At 44.9% G+C, this 23,224-nt stretch overlaps 1 long non-coding RNA gene across 2 annotated transcripts; it reads left to right on the forward strand.

Moving 5' to 3' along the window:
• Positions 1-9,240: 9,240 nt before the first annotated feature.
• LOC109489265 lies at positions 9,241-19,917 on the forward strand. Of its 2 annotated transcripts, none has more exons than XR_002142210.2 (4): positions 9,241-9,519; positions 12,561-13,150; positions 13,991-14,267; positions 19,658-19,917. It is a non-coding gene; the product is annotated as an uncharacterized LOC109489265 (long non-coding RNA). The 2 variants fall into 2 exon arrangements; XR_002142209.2 differs by having other exon boundaries at positions 13,994-14,267.
• Positions 19,918-23,224: the final 3,307 nt, after the last annotated feature.

Genomic DNA, 23,224 nt, shown 5'->3' on the forward strand with positions numbered 1-23,224 from the left:
TTGTCCAAGCTCACCCAAGTGTCTCCTGCCCTGGTCTCCTGAGCAGCTCGTGGGAACTGCAATTCCTTGGCCCTCTGCAGACCCAGAGAGCGGAAGCTCAGGGGCAGGGCTTGGAACTGCGTTTTAAATAAGCCCCACAGGTGATCCTAGAGTAAACTGAAGTCTGAGAACTGCATTTTATCTGCTAGCACGAATCTCCTTGGCAAGATCTCTAGCCCATGTGATCACTACCAAAGTGACGGGGAGCTCCCTCTCCCCACTGACCCACTCATGGATCTCTTTGGAGTGAGTTCCTTGTTGGTAAGGTGTCTCCCAGCCTCCTGATGCTCTCAGACAAACGAGAGGCAGGGGAGGGAAGAAAAGGGAGGTAGGATCTGGCAGCAGGGAAGAGAGGGAGACTAAGGACACAGGAAAGGACCGAGCTGGGGGTGCAGGACTGCGTGTCACTGGGGCATGGAGAAGGGAACGGCCAGAGCTGGCTCCCTCCCGGCGCAGTCACGCTGGGTTATTAAAGGAAAGAAGAATGAGTCTCTGTATCTCAGTAGAGCAGGGCAAGAGTCATCAGCAGACATTATTAAAATCCTTTCCTCACCAGTGAAAGACGCTTATCACTCTTCATCAGCAAAGCTCTCTCTTTTTGAAAAGGGAAATCAACTTAACAGGTGGGGACTGTCCTTTCACTCCTCCTGTGAAAGACTCCAAGGCTGCCTGCCTCCTAACAGCCCCCAAACTGGTGTGCGGCTGACAGAGCACCCCCAGAATGGCAGGAGAGGGACTTTGGACCCGCAGTGTCTCTGCACTGTGTTCACCAGGGGAACCTCACCCCCGCGGTGGGGAATGTGTGGGTGGCAGCAGCACCTGGGTGCTATGGGTACAGTGAAGACTGGATCCCTAAACAAAAATCGTTTGGGGGAGTGCTGCCACGTGGCTGCAGGGGACAGGGTCTGAGCTGAGCCTCTGGCCCCTGCTGGTGCCCCCGCACCTGCTCTCAACTTCTTCCTTCCGTCCCCCGTCCTACCAGAGGCATCTTTCCTGAGCATGTCACTCCCTTGCTGACAAATAGTCAGAACTTGCCCACTGCGGCAGAAATCCATCTGCACACTTGAGCTCAGGCCCTTAGCTCAAGGCTCTTCCCGTAGTGGCCCCAAGGGAACCTCCGGCTCTCTACTCACCTTGCCCTGCCAGGCTGCAGGCTGGCAGCGCTAGTCACTATTCCCCAAGCCCATGCTGCCCTTGCATGCCTCCCTGCTTTTGCTCAAGGCAATTGCTCTGCCTGTAATGCCTTTCTCACTCCTCTCTTCCAGGTGATCCGCTTCATGGCCCAGCTCAATGTCTCCTCCTCTGGGAAGTCTTCCTTGACCTCTCCAGGCAGAATTAATTACTTCTTCCTCCAGGCTCCCATAGCAGGCATGCTACTGTTTTAACAATTACCGTACTAAATTCTAGTTGGTCGTGATTCCTTGTTTGTATCTGTCTCTTCTCATTACAGGAATTTCTAGCGGGAAGGGGGAGGGGGTTGTATCTTCCTCCTCTTTGTATCCCTTACAGAACTAGGCATAGTTCTTAATAAAAATACTAGCTAGCACGTACTGATGGCTTATTCAGCACTCTGAAGGGCCTTTATATACATGATTTCATGTAATCCTCCAGAGGATTAAACCCATTTCACAGATGAAGAAACTGAGGCTTGGAGAAGTGAAGTGACCTGTCCAAGGACACATGGTTAGCAGATGGCAGAGTAAGGATTAGAAACCAGGACTGTGTGAGCTCAGTAAATGTTTGTTGACTGACTAAATGACCTGCATACCCCACCTCTGGTGCCAGCAGCCTCTGAGGCAGACTGGCAGAGAGACTGAGCTGGTGTCTAGCTCTTGAGCCAGATCTCATCAATCCAGCCTTCGCTGTGTCTGTGTACTCAGGCTTTCTCGGCTGCAGGCATCGTACCACTTGCTCTGAAGGCCTTTGCCCATTCTTCCCCAAATAAGGTAAGGAAAGGCCCTAGAGAAGGATCTTTGTCGCCTTCCTGGAAGCAGTCCCCGTCACTCGTGCACCCTCGCTCTCCCCAGTCCGGCGTTCTGCTGCAGCCCCCCACTCCCCTGCTCCTCTGGCCTCTGGCTGAGCCCTGGAAACCCTGCCTGGGACATCGTTCTCGCTTCTGGCCCCAGGTTTCATGGAACTCAGGAGGGGGACAGAGCTCTGGGCAGTTGTCACTGATTCCTCCTTCCCTGGGGGATTCAGGAGTAGACAGTCTCTTCCTAAGCCCCAGTTCTCAAAACCGACTCCGATTTTACAGCTTTGTAAGTGCTCTGAGAATAGTAGTGAGTGTTTTCATCTCTACGGGCCCCACAATCCCTGGTCTAGGCCTGTGTGCCTAGGCAGATGCCCAGTAAATGGCAAAATGAATGACTTCATGGAAAAGCACTGCGAACTCTGTGTTTTTCCAAACACGCCACTCTCCACGTCAATACATCGTAACATATCCCTGCCTGCGTCCATCTTCATGTCTCTCTCTCTGGTTCTAGAAAGGATAGTGTCTCCTCTCCCCTCCCCTCTAAACCTGACCCCTCCAAACCTTCTTGGTCCCCGCCACGTGCTTCCAGGGCTCTAGCAAACTGGATGGACCCTGCTTTAAAAGACCAACAGAACTCATTTCTTTTCTATATCCTCTTAACCCAAAGTAACGAAATACCAATCATACAGTAGGGCCTGCCGTAGAAAGGAAATGAGGTTTCAGGGCTGCCCTGTGGGGTGCAGTCTAGCGGGGGCAAATCACACTGTTGGTTTCCTAGTGCTGACGACAGTGCCTGGGACATGGTTAAAGCTCAAAAAGTATTTGTTGGGTGAATAAATGAGTGGATCGCCATTGAGCTTGTTATATGTGCTGTTCATTCCAGGTCTATCTAACATCGCCGCCCTCCTAGCTCTTTTACTCCAAGGACCTCTCTTCACCCTCTCGCTCAACCATACCTCACAGTTAGTTCTGATCTTCTCATCATCCCGTGCCCCTCCCCATAACACACCCCAAGGGCCCCAGAGCTCCCACCTACTCACTTCCATTATTAGCACAACCCTTCCCCTCCCTGGGTCTTCAGGCTCTCCCCTCCTCCCAGTTGCCCGAGTGCCCTCATCTCTTCGGTCTTCGCTCAGCTCCTGACCATCCTGCCCCATGATGAGCTATTTCAGCAAGGAACTCGGTCGTCTCTTGCCTCGGTCATCTGACCCCTGGCTTCCTGAGCTACCAGTCTTTGGCTCTGAATGGCTCTCACTCTTTCTCTCTGCAAAGGGAGATTGCCCGAGAGCTCTGCAGTTCAACGTCACTACAAATGCATGCTGACTGGCTTCGGCTGCTTGACAGCTTTTTAAAAAAATGTGTATTCAAACAATTTTATAAAGGGGGAAAAAATCTCTTCACCTCCTCACACCAACTGTTTACATAATCCAGTGACCTTTTATGAACCATAGCATTGTATTAGCATCATTTTCCAGGGTAGAAATCAACTCATCCATCCTATTTCACATGCTACCTTGTTCACCTCACATTTTTCTGTAGATACTTTCTCATGTATTGACAGAGAACTCCTATCTATCATTTGAAATGGTTATATAATATTCCATCATATTAATGTTCCATAGTTTACTTAACCATTCCCCAATTGTGGAGCATTTGGGTGCTTTCCAGGATTCTCCTATTATGAACAGGCAGCAGTAAACATCTTTTTGCAAATAGTTTATATTTCCTCTCCAGTTATTTTCATGGTATATATTCCCAGAAGAGAGATTATTGGGTCAAAGGCCAGAAACATTTTTATGGCTTTTGTTGCAAGGTGCCAGACTGGCCTCTAGAAAGAATGTACTAATTTTCAACTCTCTGGTCTTTTTCATCATATTTTGTAGCCTCCCAATGAATTCCTCCAGGGTTGGTCCAAATCTCCTGGGCCTGCCTGGGGCCTCCAGCCGCACACTCACCCTCCAGAGGTGATTTTACTGAGAGAGTTACAGGCGTGTGTCCCCGAGTTTCTTCGATTCCCTTTGACATCAACATTTCTATTTTCACCCCAGCCCCCCTCCTAGGCTGATGTCTGAGGAAGAGGTGCCCAATTTCCTCCCAACAAGCCTCCCTGCGTGCATAGTTGACCTTGTTCCTTCCTGTCTCTTCAAAACCATGCTGCACTCGCTTTTCCAACTTTCACATCATCCATGTCTCCTGCTCTTTCTCCACAGCCTGCAAACGTCCTCGTCTCCCTTTTCCTAAAAGCTGTAAGCAATTTGCCTTCTTTCCCAAACTGTTCTCTTCTTCTGTCACCGTCTGTCTTTCTGAAGGGATGAACTTCACATCACCTTCTCATCTCCCACTTCCTTCTCTGCCTTTTGCTCTTTCATTGATGACCAACACTCAAATGAAGCAGCCATCTCAAGGCCACCAATAATTTTCTCAGTCACCCGAACAAGTGATTTTTTGTCAGTCATCATCCACACCAACTTGTTGACTAGTATGGTCTCTTGGGAAATTTTCTCTTGCCCGGGGTTCCGTAGCAGTGCAATATCCTTAGAGCTCCTTCTCTCTTACCAATGTTGTACTTCTAGAAGAATCTGTTCTTGGACCTTTTAGTCAACTTCAAATTACCTCTACCTCCTACTATATGGCAGCCAAGAAAATTGGGGGGAATTGATCCCACTCCCACCTCCAGTGGTAAGCGATGACTGATCTAAGGCCACGAGGATAAACCCATTCCTCCTACTACAGGGATGGTTCAGGGGAAAGCAGACCAGAACCATCAACATGTGACATTTACACGTGACCTATGGTGACTCTGTGAGAACAAGCTCAAGCCTTATGTTGTATAGTTGAGGAATCCAGTTCTTTCTCTCCTCTTGGGTATAAACGATAAAGCACATCAATCTAACTGCTAAGTGCTGTTGGCCACCATCTTACAACCTTGAACCAACCTAGTATGAAGATAAAGTCAAAACACAGAATAGATCAGGGTTGAGAGGACCGCAGCATAATGGGTCCAGATCCCTGATTGTGTAGGCTGCTCAGAAGCTGGGATTTTTCAGTCACATAAGTCAATAAATTCCTTGTATTATTTAAATCATAATGCTTAGGGCTTTCTGTTACTCGCGATTGAAACTTGTGACCATTATAGCCCTCTTCACTGTTCTCCCTTTATACTTTTTATCTCATTGCTTCACCCATTCTAGCAGCTTCCAGGAGCACATCTATGTGGATGATGCCTTGACAGCCCTAGCTACCCCCCGTCTTCCCATCTCCAACTCCAGCATCTCCAGCTTTTTGCTGAGTAGCTGTGTGTGGTCTATGAAGTTTTCCTCTTAGCATTTAACGCCACCATTGTCACCGCCACCCAAGCCAAATCAGCTTTCCTTCCCTCCTTCCGCATGTCTGCTCATTCAGTTGCCCTAGTTTGAAACTCTAGAGTCATTCACATGCTCCTCTCCTTCACATCCCACAGCCAACGGTGATGGTCTCATACTTTCACCGCTGGGTGCATCCTCACCTTTATCACCTTTCTCTCAAGTTGACTGTCTTCCCGTTGGTCTTCCTGCCTCCTGGCTATCCCAGCTGCTGACCCCCCTACACAACACCTTTATCAGAAACATCTTCCTAAAACACCAAAGTGAGAAAGCATTTCCAATGATGTCTCAATGTTTCAGATTTAGACCAAACTTTGCATCCAAATTCTGTAAGTCTCCCACCGCAGGGTCGCTCCTGATCTTTCTGCTCTTACAATTCCATTACTTTCTCATTGGTGCCCAAGAGACTGCCAAAGTGGGCTATTTACTATTTCTTTCACGTCGTGCTGCCACTGAGATGGATCCCACCTGGACTACCTTCCTTTCATATTTCACCCGTTGAAATACTGCTTGTCCTTTAAGACTCATCTCAAATGACATCTCAATAAGGTATACTCTGATTTCCCCAAATAGACATATATTTCTTTTTTGAACCCCTACAATGTGTTACTCTTGTGGCACTCATCAGAATAAAAAAGTAGATTTTTATTTTTATATTTCTTAAGCACAGAGCACAGGGTCTCGAAAATCGTAAGTGCTTAAATAAATACTCACTACATTAGCCTGAATCAAGGGCAACCGTATGGAGAGCAGATGCCGTAAGAAGGTGCCTGACAAGGAGTCTTATTCTCTTACCTGCAGAGTCACTAGAGCCTCTTTTTTTTTCCTTTTTCTTTCCTGATTCTAGCTGGGGATTTGCCAAGTCAACAAATACTTATCTAGTGCTAACTATGACCCTCGAATCTGGGAGTGGCTAGCTGTGAACTCTCGCATCCTGGGATGATTCAGAGCCACGGTTCTCCGAGCATAGTCCATATGCTTGTTCCTGGAAGCTGAGGGCTCATCTCTGAACTGTGTAGCTATTATGGCTGATTGGAAAAAACAAAACAAAACAATGGACTAGAAGTCCATAGACCTGAGTTCCGCGTCTGGATCTTTCACTAACTAGCTGTGTGACCTCACCTCTCTGGGACTCTCTTGCTCCTTTCACCTGTGAAACAATACAGTCAGGTTGCAGTGTTTCTCAAAGCGTGGGCCTCAGAACACTTGCATCAGAGTCACCCAAGCGACTTTTAAAAATCGAAATCCCGTGGACTCAAACCAGTACTACTGAAAATGAATCTTCGGAGAGAGGGGCTAGGGGGTCTGCACTGAAGCAACCTCCCCAGGTGATTCCTATTCCCATTCACGTTAAACACCTCTGGAATTTTAAAATTACAAAATGCCTTCAATTCTAAGATGTGGGGGTTACTGGATTAAGTAACAATTTCAATTATTTTGCACTGGTAAGTGGAATGGATGTGTGAGTAGTCTGGAGGGCTGCTTGCCCTAACGAAGTGTCCGTGGAGCAAAAGGTTAGAGCAGCCCTGCTCCACGGCCTGCTACCGGGGCCCCAGCCCCAGGCCACGCTGCTGCTTCTGCTGGCGGCCTGTGGGTCTGCTTGCTTGCCTCCTTTCTCACCCCTCCCTGTCTCTCTCCCCCTTTCTTTTCTCCTTTTCCTTTCTTCTCTTCTCTTTCCCTCTTCCCCTTGCCCATCTTCCCCCCTTCCCTCCTTTCCTCTCTCTCTCTCTCTCTCTTGCCCTCTCGCCCTTCCTTCCTCCTTTTCTTTTTCATTTCTATTTCCCATTCTTTCCAAAATCCCATTGGCACCTGGGTAAACACATCATTAGCAGGACATTCATTTGCACTTACCTAATACACTTCTTTTTGATGAAGACTTTCCGGCTCCCTCAATCAGATGTGAACATTTCCTGCTCAGAACTCTCAAAGCACTTTGAAACTCTCCTATGCCATTAATCATACTTGGCCGTATAATATTTCTAGGTCTACTCTCTCATATGCCCCCGAGGAATTGGCTGCTTTGTTCATTGTGTTCCCCCCTCTACTACAGCGCCTAGCATGGGGCCTTGCCCATGTCGATAAAGTTTGCATGTGTGTAGCATATCCTGGTTTAACAAGTATTTTCACAGACGTTAGTGAATAGCACACACTGGATAAGAATTTGCTGAATGGATCATGAATGAATTCCTCTATTTTCCTTTTCCAGGCTTTGAGCTTATCTTATCTCCTGTCTTAGAGGCAGGCTTTGACCCTAGCAAGACCATTGAGCTTGGACTCAGAGGCCTGAGTAGCTGGGTAGTTTGGGCGAGTTGTTTAACCCCTCTGAACTGTGATTTTATCTGTAAAGCACACATATGGAATACCTTATTGCCAGGGTTGGAGATGAGGAACTACAATTACTTGTGAACACATCTGGCACATAGCAGATAATTTTAAAATACTAGTTAAACGAAACTCTTCCCTTCTCCCAATGCTTCACTTCTATTAGAACATCCCTTAGGACGAACATTGGCTTTTCTAAATCTTTCCCCCCAGATTTGTATGCTGTGTCCTGGTGCACTGCATACAAAGACGTGCAGAATACATTTTGTGGACTCTTAGAAATAGTCCGGGCAATAAGATGAAATACATATGGGAAACACACAAGGTGAAATGAACAGACTGTATTTGTCAGGATTCTTCCCTGCAAAGTCTATAAGCCCAAGTCAAACAAGCTTAAGGGAAAAAAAAAAAAAGAATTTATTGACTCCCATAAATGAGATGTTCTAGAGTGGGTCTGGCTTTAAGCAGTGCTGCATCCAGGGGCTATGATCCTGATGTGAGACTGCAGTCTTTTTCTCCAACTCTGGGCCCCACTTCTGTGGCTTCATTCTGAGGTAGGATCTCTCTAGTTGGTGTGAAGGGTGGCTACTTGCTTGAGAGCCACAAGGACTCACAACCTATCCTTGTGTCTACATGCAGATCTCACAGAAGGATTCTCATTGGCCCTGCTTGTGTCCTGTGCCCGCATACAGAGCAGTTGGTGAGTCCAAAGGATGTGGTACTAAGGTTGGCTCAGCCTGGGTCCTATGCCCACCCCTGTGGCCCATGGGGAAGGATGCAGTGGTTGACCAACCACAGGAATGAGGGCGAGGTAGTTCCTCTAAAAGAAGGGATGTCGACAGACAAAACTTGTTTAGTGAACAAGTAGAAAATACACCCTTTTCCGTAAGATGCTTTCTGCTTTAAACTGCTTGCGTTGTGTTATTTAAGGGGCCCAGCTTTATTCACTGTTTTTGGGAAGATAAAACCATTTTGAGTGTCGCTAAGGCTCAGGCCCAGGACCAAGTTCTGGGGTAAAGCAGTGTTTTAAAAAAAAAAAAAAAAGCAAATGGGGCCTCCTGGGTGGCTCAGTTGAGCATCTGACTCTTGGTTTCCACTCGGGTCAGGATGTGATCTCGGGTCAGTGGGATGGAGCCCCGTTTTGGGCTCTGCAGTCGGCGTGGAGTCGGCTTGTTCCTCTCCCTCTGCTCCAACCCCACTCATGCACTCTCTCTTTAAAACAAATAAATAAAATCTTTAAAAAACATTAAAAATAAAAAACAAATGAAGACCAGCTTAGAAAATTTCCTGAGCAGACAAAACCAGTTGAGTCATACAAACAAAGCTCAGTTTAGCTTATTTTGCAAGACTAACGTGACCCGGGTCATTGCTTGCTTATGCCTTTGAAAATTATAAGCAAAACTTAAGCTGTTTCCCAAGGTTGATGGGAGGTAACCACTGACTACTTCCCTAGCTTGTAAGAAAATCCTGACCAATCCCTGTGAAGAATAAACAGTCACTGCTTTCTCACTATATACGCTACTTTGTAACGATAGACCCCTGAGCCCCAGTGCATGTTTCGGCTCGAGTGCTCCCAGTTTGCAAACTACCTTTTTGGTGTGTGCACGATCAACTTCTACTAATGACTACTTTGGTGATTCATTGGTATTGCTTGTGTTATTTCTGAACTTTGACATTTCATGGTGTGAGAAGTGGAATTCAAAGAAGACCCCGATGACTCTGAGGCCCTCGGGCGAACAGGTGCTGGTACCCACAGAGCCCATTGAGCTCCGTGCTGTCTTGTTGCCCCTGGGATTTGTGCATTTTATTTGTTGAAGCTCCTTGGTAAGTCACCCTACTCAGTTTAAAAGTGTGGGGGGCACGTGATTTTCTGTGTTTTGGAACTGCCGTTGAAAAACAGGTCCTTTCATAGTTAAGACATCTTAGAAAGTCTAAAAGCAGAGATGGGTTCCACCTGGTCTGTGGGCCAAATTCTTGTGCCTTTTTGGAAAATGGGTGAATTTTTGGAATTGTAGTGGCTGTTTTGGGGAAACTTTAACTTAGATAAGCTTATCTTAAGGGGCATCCTTAAAAGAGAGATTCCAAACCACAGAGACAAGGAAATGTATTCTTTGATTGTTTTGCAGAAGCTTCTAAAAGACAAAATGACTCAAAAACAGCTTTTTTTTTTTTTTTAAAGATTTTATTTATTTATTTGACAGAGATAGAGACAGCCAGAGAGAGAGGGAACATAAGCAGGGGGAGTGGGAGAGGAAGAAGCAGGCTCATAGCAGAAGAGCCTGATGTGGGACTCGATCCCGTAACGCCGGGATCACACCCTGAGCCGAAGGCAGATGCTTAACCGCTGTGCCACCCAGGCGCCCCTCAAAAACAGCTTTAGATGGATCTTGACAGCATGCAGATAAAAAATCTTTAGTGAAAACTCTTTGGTCATCAGAATAAGTAAACTTAACTTAGTCTATCTACCAGCAACACAATTTGGATACAACTATTCTTTTAAGTCTTTTATCTGAGACATGGTTAAAAAATTTAAAACAATAGCTCTAAGATCTGTCTGTATGTTTATGTATGTCCATGTATGGATGATATAGATATGTGATATTTTTCTACCTCTGGATGGTATTGCCAAAATTAATTCGTAAAGAGCTCAGAAAATTAAGTATTTGTACAAATCAAATATATTCTCAAAAATATAGAAACTAACCTAAATGTTTTTTAAGTTCGCGTGATCTTGGATAAAGTTTGATAAATAAAAGCTAGTTTAAGTTTGTTGGTTTAATAGAAGCAGCATGTCTTCAAAATTTGTTAACAAGAAAAATAACTTAAGAGGATGGTTCGTTGTTTAATATCTCATTAGAGAATAATTGTTAAATAATGAATATTCATTAAATTTCTAAATTGTTTCCAAATATGAGAAGCATTAAAAGCTAAACATAAGTTTAAGTTTAGCTACTTTCAGTTTTTTAATTATTTTACACAGAGACAAAAATATTGGGGCCTATTAATAAACATGTTTTGTGCTACATTGAAAAGTTTATTATGAGGAAAAATATATTTGCAGAAATTATGAAATGTATTTATAAACTTACCAATCCACAATTGCTTACTTCTGAGTTTTCACTAGGAACTAAGGATTCTCATAATTAAGAGTTCTAATTAATATATGTAATTAAAACCACTAGAAATAGTAAGGGTAAAAGACAATGACTATATATGAAAAGGAGGTAGAGAAAATAGAATATATTTTATTTGTTTTGTTTTGTTTTGGATAAGGAAAGATAGAAAGGATGTAGGATTTTTTTTTTTTTTTGTAAAGGGAAAAAGAAAGTAATTTTGTCCTTAAGTAAAATGTTCATTCCAGAATAAGGGGAAAAGATAGGGCAAAAGGTGAATGGGTATAGAACGTTGTAGAAGGTTGATGGAAAAAGAACACTGGGAAAGGAATTTTATGTGAGTCAAACTAAGACTGGAAGAGATTTATTTGAGTTAAAAGGAAAAAAGGAGAATTTAATATCAAAAGTACACAGGTGAAAAATCAGAATTTGATTTTCTCTTTGTTAAAATCAAAAACTTTGGGATTATTGGTCTGCTCATAATAAAAAATCGTGAACAAAGTTTCTTTACCTTTGATGTAATCTGCCTAGAAAACAAAAATTCTATGTTTTGTCTTTATGGGGTTTTTGATTACTTAAGAAAAATTAGTCTTCTCTATTGAAAGAACTGTTTTTTACAGCTATGTAAATGTTTGTATATGTTAAATTTCATGGGAAGCATTGTCAAATGAGAAGTGATGCTAAACTTTCTTTAGGTATGGATTTGTATGAAATCCTTAAAAATCTGAAATGTCCTAGTATAATGTTTTCAATCATAATTCTAGCTATTACTTTAAAATATCGTGCATCACAAAAACATCCAAATTTAGTTGCCAGTGGCATCGTGTGTGTGTGTGTGTGTGTGTGTGTGTGTGTGTGTGAGCTCTCATCAGATCTCTAACCACAGCCATTTTTAAGTCTTTTGTCATTTACAGACAGCTTTGCTCTGATGCTTTTGCAGAAATGTTCCTGCAAACATGCTTCATGTTCAAAAAGATCCAGGGAAAAGACCCTGACAAGTATTCTAAAAGGCAGGTTTCTGATAACTTTAAAATCATGCACTAAATTGGGCGAGAATCTCTAAAACTTTTATGGAAAACAGATTGATTCATAAAGCTATTAATCCAAGATGAAGCAAAAACAAGAATTAATTGCATAACATTGAATGAACTGATGAACATGATTATAATTTTAAGACTTTATTCAAAACATTACTAGTCTTTTAACGTATTGTTTTCCAGTTTTAAAGGAGCTTTTCCTCCTCTCTTTAAACTGTCTATACCTTATAGCAATTCGGTAAAGTCTATCTTTGTGACAAAGGTTGAAACATTGATATTTTTCTCCCTATGCGATCCCTCCAGAATTCTGAAACTCTCATTAAATATTCTTATTTTTTCATGACAATATAGGTATTCACGTAAGCTCAAAAAGAATCTCTTCTCCTTGTTACAAGACACAATTGGACAAGTCCTTGGCTTGGCTTCCAAGCCTTGAGAAGCTTTTGAAAGTCCAATCTGAGATCCCTTATGAAAAGTTCTAGCAAAGCAGATTTGAAAGAGCCTATATGTTCAGTCGCTATTCTTGCTGCACTTATGTCAATAATCAGGCCAAGTTTCTTGAAACTAGACTTAATTTGCAAAGAAAGTAGCCTTACTTTGGTTATCTTTGATAGGAACGGGGATGATTATAGAGAGAAAAATTATGTTTCAGTAACGTGCCTTTGTGAATATCAGATTCGATTGCTGCTAATTATTTTGAGGTTTTGTTTTCTAGCCGAATACTGGACTGGATCCTGAATTCTTCCAGTTTCCTCTAACATTTGGCTGGAACTCTCCAAACTAACGTTGCCAATTTTCTCCCACTCTTTGGACTTGGAATCACTATGAAACAAAAACTGTCCTTTTCCTGAAACCATGCAAGCCAGAGCTGGATGGCTTAATGTAAACTTCAGGGAAATCACTGCAACAGCTCATGTGTGGACAATTTTCATGCCTGTGGCTATGTGGCTGTTCAGAAAGTTCACCGGAGACATTCACGCTACAAACCAGGAAAATTCGTCAGATTGCCACTGCCTGCCCTCACTCCATCTGAAGATGCTTAGAACTCAACATCTAGAAATCTTCTCCACTGGCAGCTGTCCAAACTCAGAAACTGAATTTATAATTTTCTCAAACTATTAACCTTCGTTTTTCTTACATTCCCACGGAAATGCCTCTCATTAAATCACCTGATTGCTCATATCATGTTGAAGCCTGAGGTCAAGCTTGCCTGACAGGACCTCCCGAAAGAAAACGTCCTCACGTTCATCTTGTCCTGAGTAGTCACGAGGATACGTGTCTGCTAACGTGTCGTGTTGTGCCTAGGTAAATAACTTTTTAAAAAATTATAACCTGTTTGAATTATTTAATTGGTTAAATCTTGGCTCCCGGGGAATCTCTGCTCTGGGGGAATTTCTCAATCCTTGGCTCTTGTTCTCCTCATGGTCATCATATTAACCTCTCTAGTGTGTTACATACTCTCGAGGGTTTAAATGCCCAGCGGCAGCCACTCGAATGCCAAATGGGATCCATCAGGCTCAGAGAACTGGATAAAATCAACAATAACCACAAATGATGAAGATAGCGGCCTCGTGGTCCTCTGGCCTGACAACTGAACTCGGGGAAACACTGAATGTGTGACTCTTCCATCTGATTTCATCAGGGCTGTTAACCGAGAGCAGTGCTCTACTCAGACTGCTGAGAGCGTGACCAAAAGGGGAGAATTGTTAAAATAAAAATTAAACAGAGACCAGCTTTGAAAATTCTCTGAGCAGACAAAACCAGTTGAGTCATATAAACAAAGCTCAGTTTAGCTTATTTTGCAAGACTAACTTGACCTAGGTCATTGCTTGCTTATGCCTCTGTAAATTATAAGCAAAACTTAAGCTGTTTCCCAAGGTTGATGGGAGGTAACCACTGACCACTTTCCCTAGCATGTAAGAAAATCCTGACATTATAACCAGTCCCTGTGAAGAATAAACAGTCACTGTTTTCTCACTATAAACACTGCTTTATAATGATATTCCCCTGGGCCCCATTCCATGTTCTGGTTTGAGTGCTCCCAGTTTGCAAACTACCTTTTCGGTGTGTGCATGACCAACTTCTACTAATGACTACTTTGGTGATGTGTTGGTTTTAATTCTGTTTTTTCCTGAATTTTGACAGCAGTGGTGAAAAACACTGACTTTCTCTCCCAGAACTTCCAGTCCAATGAGGTCCCCGAAACCTCTCTGCATGGACCATCACAGTTCCTAAATGCTCTCTGCTACATATGACCCTTGGCTTCCAGGAATGATTGCCAGAAGATTCCAGTTACGGTGCACAAACTGGGAGAAGTATCACTTTATGCCGTTATCATCCATTTAGAACCATCAATTTGTGGACTGAACCAGTGTGTCCCGGCAGATATCACAGAATCAGAGACAGTGAGATGAAAGGACAGGTAAGGCCAGTTCCCTTCAGAAGCTTGTGCTTAGTTCTGGAGGGTCCCACAAGGGGAAGGTTGGGAGTGTTTTGTGGGTTTTTTTCATTTCATTTTGTATTTGTAACTCAAAAAATGTTGAGGGGGCAGCTGGGTGGCTCGATCGGTTAAGCGTCTGCCTTCCACTCCGGTCGTGATCCCAGGGTCCTGGGATGGAGCCCCTCATTGGACTCCCTGCTCAGTGGGGAGTCTGCCTCTCCTGCTCCCTTGACACTGCTTGTGCTCTCTCTCTCTCAAATAAATAAATAAAATCTTTAAATTTTTTTTTTAAATGTTGAGGGGTGCCTGGGTGCCTCAGTTGGTTGGGCATCTGACTTTTGATCTTGGCTCAGGTCGTGATCTTGGGGTGGTGAGTTTGAGCCCCGTGTTGGGCTCCGCACTGGATGTGGAGCTTACTTAAGGAACAAAAATGTTGAATTGTGGCAAAATACACAAAGTACAAAAGGTATCATGTTTTCCATTTTAAGCTACAGTTCAATAGTATTAAGTACACTCACATTGTTGTGTAACTAGTCTCCAGAACTTTTTTGTCTCGCAAAACTGAACCTCTGTACACATTAAACAACAACTTTCTATTCTCCCCTCCCCCAGCCCTGGCAACACCATTCTACTTTCTGTTTCTATGAATTTGACTAGATACTCATGTTAGGGAAATCCTACGGTATTTGTCTTTTGGGGAGTGGCTTATTTCCCTTAGCATAAGTCCTCAAAGTTCACTCGTGCCGTAGCGTGTGTCAGACTTTCCTTCCTTTCTATGGCTTACAATATTCCATTGTATGTGCCTGTACCACATTTTGAGTTTTCACTTTGGGGCTATTGTAAATAATGCTGCTACGAGCATGGCGGGGAAGATCAGTTCTGATGGCTGGAGCCTGAGTGTTCTGGAGCTTGGCAACATTGGCATGAGGTAGGGCCCAAGAGGAGCCCTAAATGGACAAACCCTGTGTTTGAAGGGGAAGCGTGAGGTCTCAGAGAGCCCTCTTCTGTGTAGGCTGAGGAAGAGATGGTTTCCTGGGCCTGAGGAAGTGTGTCCAGGTTTGAGGGAGAGGGTCCAGATGGAAGGGAAACGCCAGACTTTATCTTCCTCCCAACATGTCCAGCCCCGGCCCTGATTTCACACTTTGTTGACCAATCTTTGGAACTCTTGTCAAGTTGTTCGAGACGACTTCCAAACTGTAACATTGTACTAATTACTGTAGGAGAGATGTGGACTTACTCTCCCAGACCCACTGCCCTCCTCTTCTGAGCCTCCATCAGCCGGCAACCCCAGCCCACCTGCCAGCAGAGTGTGGCCGCCCCCCTCTGCCGTCGCCCAGCCCCAATTTTACTTTTGTTTGCCACAGTTGCCTCCATCAGCCTCAGTGATTTATCTGCTTCTCTGCTGTCTGCATGAGACTGGGGTTTGGAGCCAGCCGTATGCCGTGTGCCCGTGCTGTTCCTGGCTCCGGAGAGGCAGGTGTTCAATGTGGCTTTGTTGGAAGGCGGAAAAGTAGTAGTTCTAAACACTGATTCGACTGGGGGCTGCTGGTGGTGCCCAGCACGAGCGGAGCGTTAGCTGCCGGCTGAGCCAAATAGAAGGCGAGTGTCTAGCGGACTTGGAAATGGCTGCCAAAGACAAGGGAATAGCTTGTTGGAACCGGGCGACCCAGGAGCAGGTTTCACGGCACGGTAGATCAATACTGTTCTTTGTAAGGAAACAAACAGAATCAATGCCAGCTGCCCCAGGTCTCTGAGCAGATCTGAAAGCCATGGGGCGCATGGTTGGAGGCGCCATGCGGACTCTGCCGAAGACAACAGTGTGCACCTGTTTGGGAGACCGGAGGACACTTTCTGGACCTTCATACTTGCAATTGTACCGGGGCCACCGGATATACGAGCCTCTAGCAGAGGAACATACGATTGAAGGGTCAAAAGAGTCCTTTGATATTTGGGCTGCCATTCTTGCTGCCATTCCTGCTCTCTACCCACAGCAGACATTGCCCCCTGACATCCGTGCTTGCTGAGCAGAGATGCAGCCTCAAAATGCTCTCACCAGTGTTGGAGGCAGCCACTGCCAAACGTTTATGGCTGGGACTTAATGTGAAAGCTTTTCACCTCCCCTGATTTAATTCAGCCTCATGTCATTCTGGTAGGTCTCCCCTCTACAGCTTTCTGGAGGGCTGCTCAAGAGGCTTGGTGAGCCTATGTGGTTGTTGGATAGCTCGAATTGTTGAACTTCCAATTCAGTTAAAACACCGCATACTTACTGCAGGAAAGGCCTTGGTTAGGTGTTGAGAAGGGGCTTCTTTAAGCAGTTCCAAAATCGGCCTCCTTGTCATTCCTCCCACTGGCCCTGGACTTGCCTTATGGACGGCACGTGGTGTGGTTCTCCCCTGGGACACGACAGCTCTTCCACTCCCTGAAGATGGTTGGCCTTCTGTAGCTCCTCCCTCCCTCCTTAGTTTTGTTTTTGTTTTTGTGTTTTTCTAGAGGAATTCTTCTAAGTGCTTCTAGCTGTTCCTTATAGATTTTGTTTTCAGACCTCTCATTCTCTGGTTAGCCTCCTGTGGTCATGCCCAATTTGTTTACCTTCCTCTCAAATTGTGGTGCCCAGAACACACACAGGGTACAAACCAACATAGAGGGACAGGTAGGTAAAAGTCTTGATAGACGAAAAGGAGTTCACCAAGTTGACAAGGGGCATCAAGGTGTCTCGAGGCATGACTTGTTGAGTGGTAAGTTGTGCAGACTCTCGTATGGACCAACTCCTGTTAATCTTCATGATTTAATAATTATTCTTTGAATTATGGAAGCTCAGAGTTCTGAAGATCCTTGAAAAGGCACAATCACCCCCGTCTGACCATTTACATTGCCAGGCTACACCATGCCCTGCAGACGATGGAGGTCTTGAGGAGCTTCACTAGAGAAAACTTTGTGATTTTGAAGGCAGGTCCCATTTTTTGACCCTGTTCAAGAGTTCCTCCTTTTCAGTTGAAACCTGCCTCCTTGTACTGTGAGTCATTTTTCAGAGTTATTGAGCGTTTCACTTGCTCAGTGGTCTTCCAGGCATTGTGTGAGCGTGGGGCTATGTGTGCCAGTGGATATTCATGGTCCAGTGGGACAATCACGGTGGAGGGACAAGGACAAGTAAGCTCAGATTTTTGTCTCCAAGGAAATGACACTCTTGTGGGGGCAGGGGAGGACATACACACACACACACACACACACACACACACACACGCCAAGGATACCATCCAAACATGGTCTAGATATTGTGCAAGTATGGAGGAAAAGGTAGTTACTTCCGATGAAGAGAGCAGAGCTGGCTTGTCCTTATGTCTACACAGCAGCCGGAGTTATATCTTTACAAATCAAATCAGGGGGCCCCTGGGGGCTCAGTCGGTTGAGCGTCTACCTTCAGCTCAGGTCATGATCTCGGTGTCCCGGGATAGAGCCCCGCATTGGGCTCCCTGCTCAGTGAGGAGTCTGTTTCTCCCTCTCCCTCTGCCTTGTGCTCTCCCTCTGTCTGTCAAATAAATAAATAAAAACCTTTTTAAAAATTAAAAAATAAAAATAAATAAAAACCAAATCAGATCACATTACTGTCCCACTCCAAATCCTCCATGGCTTCCTATCATGCTCAGAAGTGAAGCCGAGGTCCTCACAGTGGCTTATAGGACCCTGCATGGCCTGACACGTGGCTACCTCTCACGACTCACATGGACTCTTGCACTTTTCTCTCTGGTCACTCTGACCTCCTTGCTATTACCTGAACCCACAAGGCTCCTGTCTTAGGGCTATCACCCATGTGCATTCCTGCAGACCTCCCTGTGGCTTGCTTCCCCACTTCATCCAGTCTCTGTTCAACTGGCAGTTGTGCTGGGAGACTTAAAACCCACTCCCTGCCACGACTTGTCGCTTGCTGTCCCTCTACCCTGCCTTAGTTACTGAATAACATTCATTACCACCTGAAATTATTCTTATGTTTATTTATTAATCGGCAGTCTCCTAGTGGGATGTAAGTTTAGGAAGACATGGATTTTATCTCTTCTGTTCCTGCTGCATCCCTAGTGTGACAAACAGGGCCTGACCTGTAACAGGTACCAAATAAATATTTGTGGAGTGAGCGAATGAGTCCATCTTCCGGATAATGTCTTCTAAAAAACTAGCAGCAATTGATATTAACAACCTGTGTACATGACTATCATTTCCAGAAACAAGTTCAATCTTTTTGAAAATGAGCCCAAATAGTTTCTCATTTGAAATAGGGTGGTGTGTCCTACTTTTCCTGATTTCTCAAAGATTTGGATGGTGGTTCTGAGATCTGCAAATTCTTTCAGCTGTCTGGGAGATTTTCCATGTAGGTCTAGGGACCTAGACACATCGCACGCACGGAGAGTTCACATCTGGCATGAGGGTTACATTCTCAAGTCAGCAGAGAAAGCCGAAAGTGACATATCATTGGAAGTTTCCTTGAATGTCCTCGGCATTGCAACAAACCACTGATTCTTTAGCTGTGCACCCAAGGAATTGGTTTGTCTACATTAGGAGCCCTGCAGTATGGAGAATATGAATCTCTGAACACCCAAATCACTCTTAGTCGGCTAGATGCTTTGCCTGTAGGAGGCATTTGGGAGCTGACGCTAGTGACTGCTGGAGCCAGATTGTCTCATTTTGAACCCTGGTTCCATCACTTACTTACTTGCTATATGACTATAGGCAAGTTACTCAACCTCTCTATACATTAGTTTCTTCACCTGTGAAATGGGATAATAATAGCACCTGCCTCATAGGGTTGCACTAAAGACAGAATTTATTCATGTATGCGAGGCCCTTAGACTAGCACCTGGCGCATAATAAGTATTTCAGTTAATATCAGCAATTATCTTATTATCTCCCATCTCATGTTCCAACTGGGACATGGGCTCAGTGACTGGAAAGGCAGGTAGAATGTGCTAGACTCTTTGAATTGTAAGTGCTTGCTCATTTTCTCTCTGTCTCTTTGTTTCTCTCTTTCCCCGAATGCCAATAGTTGAATTTGTGTGATACGACGTTGCTGTACATTGCTTAGGGGCTTTCCTTCTGTTGAGATTCTATACATTCTTATATTGATTATCATATGATTCCGAGTTTGAACACCTTCATGAAGACTGGAGAAGGACGTGGAATAGCTTGACCTCCTTGCCTCTGTTACCTGTACATTCCGAATTTTCCACCACCAGTGGGTTTAGCCTTTCCTTGCTGTTCTCCTCCAAACAGGGCTATTGTGTCCTTTTGGCTCCTTTTAGCTTTTCCTGGAGAACTGGTTCCTTCTCTAGCTTCAGTTTTTTGGACACAATTCTTACAGATTCATGTTCTTTCCTTTCTTTTAGCACTGAGAAAGTAAAAAAGTCAGGAAGAAAGGCAACACTGCAGAAAATTCAAGAAAAATAGTCAGCCAGTTTTTTTAAATGCAAAGAACAGAAGAGAGAGAGGAGGCCTGAAGAGTTGGCATGAGGAGAAGGAAGCGTTTGCTGTTATATACAGCAGAAGCTGCTGTCCTACCCAGCGTGATGAATTCCCAGAGGCCAGAGCTGCGGGAGACATGCAGGGCTCCTGGGAGCAGCCCGTGCAGGAGGGGAGCTAACCGTGAGTGTGTGTAAGCAAGATTTGGCCACATCTGGTCAATTCAGTTATTATAGGTATTTGTTTTCTTTCTAAGCCCTGAGACAGAATTCCTTGTTTCTGATATTGAGACTAGTGAGGGAAGAGCTTAGTAAGTGCTGGATGATATTATTGGCTCCATCCTTTGACCCAATCCTTGACTCATTCATTCATTCAACAAACATTTACAGAACGAAACATTGAGGATAAAAAGATGAAGCAGACCAGTCTCTTCTTTTAAGTCACTTGCATCTAGTGAGAAAGAGAGGCACACACAGTAATGCCACATAGCGGTGTAAAGACAGGGTACCCAGTTGGGTGCCCCAGAAGGAGTCCCCTGCTGGTGATCCCTAAAAGTACCCAGAGAGGGGTGAGCAGCTGAGACAGAGGAAAGGGAGCCAGTGCGGGGTGTGTTGATAAGCAGCTATTGCTGCGGACAATAGGGGCGCGGATCCTTTGGGATTTCTCAAGCTAGTATAGAGGCTGTCTCAGTGTCGTCCCATCTGAGAGTAAGAATCTGGGGTATTGGCCCCATAACTCCCCCCTTCTGGCTTGCCGTGCCCTCTGGGGGAGCACATGCATGGCTTAGGCAGTTGAAAGCCATAGGTGTGTAGGAAATGATGGTGCCAAGAGGATGGAGGCGGGCACTGACAGGGTTTGTTAGCTGCACTTAGAGGAACAAGCATAGGTCACTACTGAAGCCCCAAAGAGGAGCTCCCAGATCAACCGGATTGGCCCAAGAAGTCTTCCTGGAAGAGGAGACAGTTGAGCGGTGTCCTGACGGATACCAGAGCTGTTTGGCAGTGGCACAGGCAGAGAGTCCTTGATGTAGGACTACACTAAAGATTTTGGATTGAGAGTTCTGGCTAAGGTTAAAACAATTCCTACTTATCACCCTACCCAGGGGTTTGAGGGGTTGAGAGCAAGACAAGAACTGAGATGGCTGATATCTTCACAGTGCTGTCCTCTCCGAAACCGGGGAATGAGAGGAAAAACAGCAAGCAAGAGCTTGTGTTTGCTTTTTGTAGAGAAAGCCTGAGGACTTTTCTGGGTTTGCCCCAAACCTACCCCGGTTTCTGTCTATTTGTAGTTAGGCTCTTCCTCAGAACATCCTTCATTTCAGAGCTGCCATCCCACAGCCCTGCCCAGCCCCCAGATGCCTGCACTCCCTCCTTCATCAGCACCACCTCCCAAATAGACCAAGGATGTGGCGATCAGCTGCCCAGAATTGCTCTCCCCACCTTCAGCTTGCCCTGAGCAGAGTTCAGGTTGCACATTTCCCGACACTCAGAGAGACCCATTAATATTTAGCATGTTACATTTCCAAAGCACTTTGCTAACACGAATTGATCTTTTCAGCACCCCCTTGTGAGACAGCTCAGTACTGCTAGCCCTGCTGGGGACATTAGGCTTCGGGAGGATCTATTCAGGCTAGGGCCACGACTGGTGGGTGACGCATCCAGATTCGAACCAAAGGTCGATGACACCAGTTGTCTCAGCCTCCAGGCAGACAGCCAGAGTGGCCCCAACACCCCCACCCTACCCGGGATGTCTTGGAACAAATCCAGCCTTCTGAAGGTTTAAATAGAATGGGCTTGTCATCCTTACGAGGGATTGCTTACAAACCAGCTACTGTTTATGGAGCCCTTACGATGCGCCGAAAGCTGGGCACGTATCATTTCGTTCCCACAACCCTATCCACCTTCTGTGATGTCACTACTATTATTATCATTGTATGCATAAAAAAAACTGAGGCAAAGAAGGATTAAGTAACTTGCTTAAAGTTGCACAGCTTGAAATTGCTGGAGCCAGGATTTAAAACCAGGCTATTCTGCTTCAGAGCCCTTTAACTATGATGAACCAGCCTGAGGGTAGGTAAGAGGGACCTGGTTAAGCGGAATTACTCTTTGAGAAGTTCTGCTTACTCCCAGGCAATTTATCATATGCTTTGCAAGATTCTTTGTGGAGGTAAAGGAATTGGGGGTGGGAGGCTGTCAGCTACAGTGTTCTCGAGGAATGAGAGTGTAAACTTAAGTTGTTGGTCACTTGATTTCCTCTGGTTTTATTTACTCTTGGCTTTCCACTCCCAGCCTAAAAGGACAGATAAACCAGTTCATCCAATAAATGAATGTGACCCATGTGCCGTGCATTGTGCCTAATTATGGTATTCACTCTGGTGGGGTAGAGACACAAATAATTATTGATTAATATTGAATATTAATCAATAATTATTGATTTGGTGGGGAGCATTATGACCAAGGATGATGAGAGCTCACGGGAAGGAGGATGCAGAAGTGACTTGTTGGTCCAGAGAAGTTTTGTGGAGGTGATGTGAGTTGGATCCTGATGGAGGTGGAGGAAGGAGAGAATGGGCATTTGAAGCTCAGGGTGCAGCATGTGCAAAGGAAGGGGGTTGTGAATAACATGGATGTTTGGAGAGTAACAGAAGTTCTGTCTGCCTGGAGTTGGGCTTCTTGACTTAAGTGGGCTGGTTTCAGGACCTGTTGTCTTAGAGGAAGGACTGGATTATGAATTCTAGGATATCCCTGAGAATGTAACTCTTTGTGACATGTCTAGCCAAATTCTTGCTGTTCTGCTGTTGAGTAGAAAAGATGATTTGTTTAACAAATACTCATCAAGTCTGTACTATAGGCAAGGCACGATGCTGGGTGCTGTTGACAAGGAATCACAACTTTTTGAGTGATATGGGGCCATGGAAAATAGTTTGGGACTAGGAAGGAGACTGAAGAAGGGACACCGTGCCTCTACCACTCTCTTAAGGGAAAAAATAATTAGCTTTGAAATTTAAGAAAATCAATGTGTTCTCAACTCATCTCTGTCCCTTAGGAGCACAACCTTGTGTAGTGTGCATGCCCTCCTCCTTATTTAGCAAAACCATTCCCATCCATCTTATGACATAATCTTCACGATTAACCAATGAGGTAGGAGGCTTTGGTGGGTCTCCATTTTACAGATGAGGAAATTGAGGCTTGGTGAATCATCTAAGGTTCTATGTTGTCTAATGGTAGAAATTCTAAGTGACAGAATTTACTAGACTGTGACTCAGTTATAGCTCTGAGTAGTCCAGTTGTTCTCAGATCAGGATGAGCATACCATCACCACGCCCTTCCCTCCAAGTGGGCACTGTGGCATTGGATTGTTTAGCCATGCAAACCTTGAGGTCAAGGGGCAGCTAGAATAGCCCTGGTGCTGGAGAGCTAACTGCAAGGCTGTAGTGTGTGTGTGTGTGTGTGTGTGTGTGTGTGTGTGTGCATGTGTGTGGTAGGACAGCTGGC

Source organism: Ailuropoda melanoleuca, chromosome 6 (assembly GCF_002007445.2).
Source record: "Ailuropoda melanoleuca isolate Jingjing chromosome 6, ASM200744v2, whole genome shotgun sequence".
Lineage (NCBI taxonomy): Eukaryota > Metazoa > Chordata > Mammalia > Carnivora > Ursidae > Ailuropoda > Ailuropoda melanoleuca.